Genomic DNA, 8,120 nt, shown 5'->3' with positions numbered 1-8,120 from the left:
CATTGGCTCCCGGCCCTGCCACTCACCACTCAGGCCGGGAGCATGAGGCCCCCGTTCCCGCCACACCCGCTTCCTGTGCGGGGCACGCGGCCGGCGGCGAGCAGAGGGGGCCCCTCCCCCGGCGCGAGCGGGCTGGGCTCTCCCTCTTGGGTCGTCTTCCTCCTTCGCGTGCCCCCTTCCTTGCCCCGCCGGGCGGCGCCCAGCGCGACGGGCCGCTGCGCCCTGCCGGGGCCCCCAGTGAGCCGCCTGCGGACGCGCCCCTCTCCCCTCAGCCGCCTTCCTTCCGCGTCGGCCTGGCCCTGGCGCTCCGCAGCCACGTCGCTCAGGCATCGGCAGGCCCCTCCCTGGCAAGTTAAATGCCGGGACCCCTCGCGCTGCCCTTGCTGGCCCCGTGAACCCGCTCCCCTTATCGCCCGGTTATTCCTCCCCCAGGCCCGCAGCCGGGCTGGGCACCCACGTGCCGCTCGAGCCCCCCCAGCGAAGAAGCGCCTTGGTGGGGATCCCGGGATGGGCAGGCGCTTGGGGCCGGGGGGGCTGCTCTAGCGGGATCGCCAGGGTGATTTGTAAATGAGGATTGAGAGTGAGTTCAGCTCAGCGGGGGGAGCGGGGGTCAGTATTTACCTCTAACGATTGCAAAGGGGCAAAGCCTCTGCTTAACCCTGCTTTGTTCAGCCCGTGTACGGATTGTTCGAGCAGTGAAAGGGATTGCGAGGGACAAGGGATAATCAGTTTAACGGCCAGAGTTGTTGCTGAAGGGTTTTGCCAACTCCAAGGATAGAAATATATATTTATCTTCAAAGGAAGTGGTTTTGCATATTGATTGAATAGTCCTTAATGATTCTCTTGGGAGACTAGCTGGCATTGGGTAAACTCCTCTACCCACGCATCCCTCCAGCTTTGCTATGGGATATAGAGATGGCTGTATTTTCATCTGGGTCCTGACATACCCACTGACAACGCAATTTGTTGCAAGGACACGCCTGCTTGATGGAGGGGAGGGGCGTGCCAAGTAGAGCTGTGTAAGGATATTACCTGGTCTCTCTGGACAAACTTCAGCTCTGCTATTCCCCTAGGTGTTCAGGGGGCTAATAAAAATGGCTGCTGGGGAGATAGGAAGGACTAGGAGAATGTCTTTGGTCAGGTATCAGAGTAGCAACCGTGTTAGTCTATATCCACAAAAAGATGAAGTGAGCTGTAGCTCACGAAAGCTTGTGCTCAAATAAATTTGTTAGTCTCTAAGGTGCCACAAGTCCTCCTTTTCTTTTTTTGGTCAGATAGCATTCTATCCCCAGGGTCAGGGGAATGGATCTAATCACAGACAGGGAGCTTTTTTTAATTTCCTTTCTGATTACGTTAACTAGCTTAACTTGTTATGAGTACTAACCCTTGAGGGAATATACTTTGTTGGCTATAAGTGTGTATTCCTTTCCAGTTCCCATACTAACTAAATGTAGCCTGGGCTTCCTAATGCCCCATACAGGTATTGTCCTGAACTAAACAGGCATTGAATGCTGACTATGCTAAATATTACAGTGCAGCCTTTCTTATCTGAACTAATTGGGTCAGTTATATCTTTGAAGATATTTGAGGAGGATAGGAAAAAATAGGGGATGAATTCTGGACTGATCTGCACACAAAATAAGCACCCACAGATGGTAATACTTATACCATAAATAGCCAGTAGTTTGACAGATTTATTTGAAAAAAAATTCCAGATGCCCATCTTATGTGCAAAATTTCAGACTATTTTTTCAACAGAGAAGTTGTGAACTCTTGGAGAGAGCGGGTTTATAATGGAAATAATGGCAGAGCCTTAACTGTAGAGGCACAAACACAGATCCTTCATTGAAGTTGAGGTGTTTGATTCTGCAATAATTAAGGGATGCATGTCAGTAACTCTAGGCATGTGCCTGTTAAGAAAATAGGAATTTTAAAAAAATAAATAAATAAAGCAAAGCCTTGGTACATCTTAATTATCTTGTCAATTCATTTAACCAAGAACTAGGTATGTAATAATACTGCAGTTTGCAGAGCACAATAGCATTCAATGAGAACTTCTTATGATTTTTTTGTAATGCTTAAACATATACAATGGAGAGAAGACAAGAGAGGACTCCATGAAAGGCTGGACCACTATAAAAGTGCATCTATAAAAACAGTGTCTAGGGTTGAAATTCAGAGGGCCTCATCAGGCTTCATCTTTCATACTCCCAAAGTACATGTAAAGGTATTTGCAGTTACAAAATTGTATGTGCAACTGTGAATGCTTGCAAAATGTTTACACATTATACTCATAAATGCTTTTTTGAACACAATCGGAGGCTGCTGAAAATGTGGCCTAAACTTGAAGTTTAGATTGTGCAGCAAATTTTCAGAAATGGGAAATGGAGCATCACTGAGGTCAGACAGGTCTCTCTGCCAGATCAATTTCCCTGGAATGTAAAGTGCTCTGGAATTGTGTGCTCTAAAATTTTAGGACGAACAGCAGCCCAGGAACCCAACAGAAAGGCTGCCAGATAAGTTGCATCCCATAATAGGAGGCATGAGTATGGGGAACTGAAGACTACTGCAGGAAAGAATTATAGGAGGCTCAAAGGGGAAGGGAGTCTGACCTCAGGAAGTTTAAATATGTGACCATAAACATCTCACAAACCAGTCTGAATCTGAGTCCCAAAAGTCAAGGCTTGTGCATGTCCCTAATGTATTTGTGTTTTGGGGGGTTAGAATCAGTTCAACCTGTGCTGCTCCTTGTTATACTTGTGATCTTTTCACTCCTGCCTTGTTCTCCCTACCCATTTCTTGCATCCACCTGTTGTCTCTCATCGTATGTTAAAATTATAAGCTCTTTGGAACAGAGACTAAACAGAATTTATTAGAGCACCTAGCCTTGATCCCTGATTTGGGACTCTGAATGCTACCACAATACAAATAATTATATTAATGTCAATGAAATAAACTTAATTGCTCCTATTTTGGCCCAAATTAAGTGCCCAATCCTACCCCCGCTGAGGTCAGTGGGAGATTTGTTATTGACTTCAGTAGGAGTTAGAGTCGGTTGCAAGCTAATATAAAATACACAGTTCGGCACATTTATCATGTTTTCCTTCAAGAAGAGTAGTCTGAATTAGGTTCTGTGGCCTCTCCCACTATTAAAAGGTATGTCACATCAGCTGTTAAACTCAGCATGAAGCCCATGAGTAGTAGGTTCCAATCCCATTAGGTGAGGCATCCTCAGGGAGTGCTGTGACAATGAAACTGTTGTTGCTTGGCCCTGCCTGACAAAAATCACAGATGGGAGCCACATTGCTGCATGGTCCCTGCTAGAAGACCTAATGCAGGATCAGGTTTTACATTGGTATAAACTGGGAGTAAGTGCATTGAGTTCTTGGTCATTTAAAGGTGTAGTACACAGAAAATAAAGTGCAGAACACTGAAGGTGGGAGGAGAATTGGGGAAGAACATTTTCTGCTGAGACATAAAGCCTGAGATTTTATAAGAACTATTAGCGAACAATTTAGTTGAGGAAGTTAGTCCTCTCTGTGGCTCAGAATGGTCACATGCAATCTGCAATATTTTTAATAAACTTGTTCAATATTTACAATTGCTCAACTAACACTTTATGCAAACATATTTTAGATTGTGCATTGTTTGTAAACTGTTTTCTGCAAGGATTCATTTGGTGTTCACTGCTCATTATTCAAGCTGCATGGTTGGTCATCAAGAAAGTTACTTTATATTGTTCCTTCTCTGTGATTGGATTAACATAATTTTTTTTTATAATTACCCGTGGGAACACATACTTGTGTGAATATGAGACTCCCGTGAATATCTGTATGAACAAAGCCTTGCACATCCAAATGTTAGCAAACAGCAAAAAAAGGGCTTATGAATACTGCTGAGGCAAATTCACTTATTTGATATGCATAAATGTTTGCAAATACTGTTTTGTAGTATTTGCCCATTTCTAGCCCTAACCATTTCACATAATGAAAAAAAAATCGTAAAAACACAGCCATTGACCCCGATGGTCCTGACCAAATTGAAGTTCAGCTAATTACTTTCTGCCTCCCTATATCTGCACTGTAGTTTACTGGATTTTTCTCCAATTCCTGTCTTCAATTGTTGTGTAGTAGAGCGGGATGACCCCAGCAACTGGAGGCCCATCTCCCTCTGCTCCACAATGTTCAAGCTATATGCTAGCTACCTGGCGTCGAGGATTACGGAGTGGTTGTTGAGCGGGAGAGCCATTAGCTCCGTCCAGAAAGGCTTCATGTCCTGCGAGGGCTGCTACAAACACTTCGTCCTCCAAACCACCATCCAAACAGCCAGAAGGGTGCAGAGGCAGTGCGCGGTAGCATGGCTCAACCTGGCTAATACCTTTGGGTCCATGCCCCAATGCCACATCTTTGCCATGCTCTAGGAGTTCGGAATTCCAGAGAACTTTCTTCGTGTGATCCAAGAGCCGTATGAGGGATGCAGCACCACCATCTGCTTGGGCGAAGGGGAGACCACTGAGATCCAGAGCGGAGTAAAGCAGGGCTGTGCCCTCAGTCCCATCATCTTTAACCTTGCCATGGAGCCATTGCTGTGAGCACTCTCCAAAGGCACAGATAGCTTCAACCTCCACGGTGAGAGGGTGAATGTCCTGGCTTACGCGGACAACCCAGAGCCTCCAAGGTATGCTAGACGCCACCAGTCAAGCTGCCAGCTGGGGCTCCACTTCAGTGCAAAGAAGTGCGCAACTCTCCACGTTGACGGCAGCAAAAGGGACTTGGTGCAGGCGACGGGGTTCCAGATCCAGGGCAAGCCTGTCATTCGCCTGGCAGAGGAGCAGATGTACCAGCACCTCGGCACGCTGACGGGTTTCCGTGTCTGGCAGATACCCGAGGACACCATCCAGGAGATCTTGCAGGATGCCTCCAAGATCAACATCTCCCTGCTGGCACAGTGGCAGAAGATAAACACCCTGAACGCCTTCTTTTGATCCTCCGCATCTCATTCATCCTAAGGGGATCTGCCGTGGCGAAGGTGCCCCTCAACAAGACAGAGAAGATCGTCCGGCAGCTGGTGAAGAAGTGACTGTTCCTTCCCCAGAGAGCCAGCAACGAGCTAGTCTACATTGCCCCCAAGCATGGAGGCGCCATAGTCCCCTGCATGGGCGACCTGCGCGACGTCGCGGTGATCACCCACGCCTTCCGCCTGCTGACGTGGCCTGACGCCACGGTAAGGAACATCATGGCAAACGCCCTATGTGACATGATAAAGAAGCAGATCGGCAGAGCCCCCTCCAACCAAGACATCGCCACCTTCCTGAGCGGCTCCCTGGATGGCAAATTCGGGCAGGACGGGGGTGACATTGCTTCACTGTGGCCCCATGCTCGCAATGCCACACATTGCCTGGGGAAGCATGTCGGCTGCTGCTGGAAGTGATGTGAGGAGCAGCAGGAGCTGGGAATCTTGGCACCACAGGTCAGATCCAATGACAACACCATCGTCTCCCTGAGCACCACGGGCATACTGGAGAGGACCCTGAAGGCCACCATCCATTCGCTGTACGTGGAAACCCTGAAGCGTAAACCACACCAGGGTAAAGCCTTCGAGTTGACCAGTAAGTGGGACGCCAGCAACCACTTCCTTGCCAGGGGCGGCTTCACCCATTTCGCCGACTGGCGGTTCATCCATTATGCCCGATTCAACTGCATCCTGCTTAACGGAGTCGTCCACCAGAGGAACCGAGACAAGCGTTGCAGGAAATGTGTCTACTCCAACAAGACCCTGCCCCATGTCCTGTGCAGCTGCAAGCCCCTCTCCAGAGCTTGGCAGCTGTGCCACAACGCCATCCAGCACAGCCTGGTGAAAGCCATCGCACCATGCCTTTGGGAGGTTGCTGTGAACTGCGCCATCCCCGGTACTGACAGCCAGCTGCGACCTGACGTCGTCGTCACCAACTAAGCCCAGAAATAGGTCATCCTCGTCGACATCACGGTCTCCTTTGAAAACAGGACCCCGGCCTTTCGCAAAGCCCAAGCTCGTAAGATGGAAAAGTACACTCCTCTAGCCAACACCCTGAGAGTGAAAGGCTACGAGGTGCAGATGGACACCCTGATCATCGGAGCACTGGGCACCTGGAACCCCTGCAACAAGTGTGTGCTGGGGACATGTGGAATTGGTCGCTTATGGGGTGCCTCATGGTCTCAGACACCATCCAATGGTCCAGGGACATCTACACCAAACACATCACCAGCCACCAACAGTACCAGGAGGCGTGAGCCAGAGTGACATCGTGCATCGACCACAAGAAAGGGACCGAGAGACTTTGTCCATTGGACCATATGAACTGGAACCATAAACTCACTGAACATTAAATCTCACCAAATGAGGGTCAATCCATCCTCATCATCGTATCCACTCGTTATACTCCACACCTGAACATAGATTGCAGATTATGTATTCCTTACGCCAATCTTAAACCAAACTTCACACTCCTTGATAATCTGTACAATATTCCCTGATAACCAGAAACTTCTACGCTTAAACTCTGTACCTTTCACTTTTTTTAAACATCATCTTAATAAAATTTTAATTTCTGTATGCTTATAATCAGCTGCTCCATTTTACTCCAGAGGTGTTTGCATTCCAGTGGTAGATGAAGTAAATTACTTTGGCTGGGAAGGCAATGTATTTTTGAAAATTTGGCCCTATATTTTAAAGGAACATGCAAAAAGACTTGGAAAATATGGCCCAGAAGACGGCTAATGCTATGCAAAATTCTGCTATAGTGGCTGTCAACTCCTAGTAGAGTTACACTCGGGATGACTTTGGCTGAGTGGTTCTTCTATCATCCAGATAGTTCCTTGAATTCCTTCTGAATGAAGCAAAAGTAAATACAAAAAACAAAAACAAAAAACCCCATCTAACAATTCTTATCTAGTTTTTGATATTTATAAAGGGAAATAATACCCCACACTTTGCAGTCCCTTATCTCTCATTTCAATGGGTCCAGATCAAAGTGGTCCTGCAGCCAATTTTTATCACAAATCAGTTGCATCCTGCTTTGGTATAGTGGGCTTTCTGTAAACCCCCCTGCCTCCCAGCAACTCACCCATGCACACACACGATTCTGGGGATATGACGGGGGAAACTCTGCACTTTGGCTATTCTCCAGCTGCCCAAGGCCAATAGCACCCCAAGGGATCTCTTAACAGGTGCCAAGGACTGCACCTTAGCTACCCATCCCTTCACTAGACTCTAGACTGGTGCAGGAATAGATTCAATCCCAGATCTATATTAACAGCTGCCATCAGGCGTTCCATAGACACCATAGCCCTATTGAATTCTCCGTGCCTATTAAAAGGATCTGCCTGCTGGTGAGGCTAATTCATGCAAGAAGCTTACTAAATGCCTTTTTTTTTCTTTGTATATCTACTCCGAAAAATCCTCCCTCATGTTGGTATAAAAAATAGAGGTGTGGATTTTGCTTTTAAAGACAGCTATGTCAGGGTGTGTTCCAAGATTGAGTCTCTTATGAATTCAGTTTTTATAGCAGTGTTTCCCAAATTGGGGGTGGGGTGGGGTGGTTATGGGAAGGCTGTAGAGGGGTTGTGGGCCTGATGAGGGGATGCCGTGGGGGGTAGGGAGGTTGGAAAGTGAACCCACACTCACCCCACAGTATTATTTCCTGACCTATGGCTCTGGGCCCTGCTCCCTGCTCTGAGTGTAGCAACCTGGTGCATGGGGTCATAGTAGTGGCTGGGCCAAATCTGAGTGGTGCTGTGACTTTGTGTACCAGGTCACAATGCCACTCACTTAAATTTTGTCTGACTGCACCCCCATCATGATGGATTTGGCTGGGCTGAGTGGCGCTGCAGTGCCAGGTTCAGCCCCACAGGACAGGAGCTGCCACTGAGGGCAGAGGGTGAGGCAAGCTTGCTCTCCACCCCACCCCCCTCTCCCCCAGGGCCTCTCCTCCACACCTGGCTGGAATTAGGGTTGTGGTGCCAGGACACATGATGCTGCTGCATAGTTGGTGCCCATCAGCAGGGGAGGACAAGGAAGAAGATGACCTATGATTTTGGATCCCTACTGATTTGAACCCTGGGTTAATTGCAAAAAAAAAAAAA

At 48.0% G+C, this 8,120-nt stretch overlaps 1 long non-coding RNA gene across 1 annotated transcript; it reads left to right on the top strand.

Annotated features, from left to right (window-relative positions):
• The first annotated feature begins 59 nt into the window (after positions 1–59).
• Positions 60–6,591, top strand: LOC122455669. Its single transcript, XR_006274037.1, has 2 exons — positions 60–3,156; positions 4,131–6,591. It is a non-coding gene; the product is annotated as an uncharacterized LOC122455669 (long non-coding RNA).
• Positions 6,592–8,120: the final 1,529 nt, after the last annotated feature.

The sequence above is a fragment of the Dermochelys coriacea genome, chromosome 9 (assembly GCF_009764565.3).
Source record: "Dermochelys coriacea isolate rDerCor1 chromosome 9, rDerCor1.pri.v4, whole genome shotgun sequence".
NCBI classification, from domain to species: domain Eukaryota; kingdom Metazoa; phylum Chordata; order Testudines; family Dermochelyidae; genus Dermochelys; species Dermochelys coriacea.
This window is presented reverse-complemented; position numbering and strand designations above follow the sequence as displayed.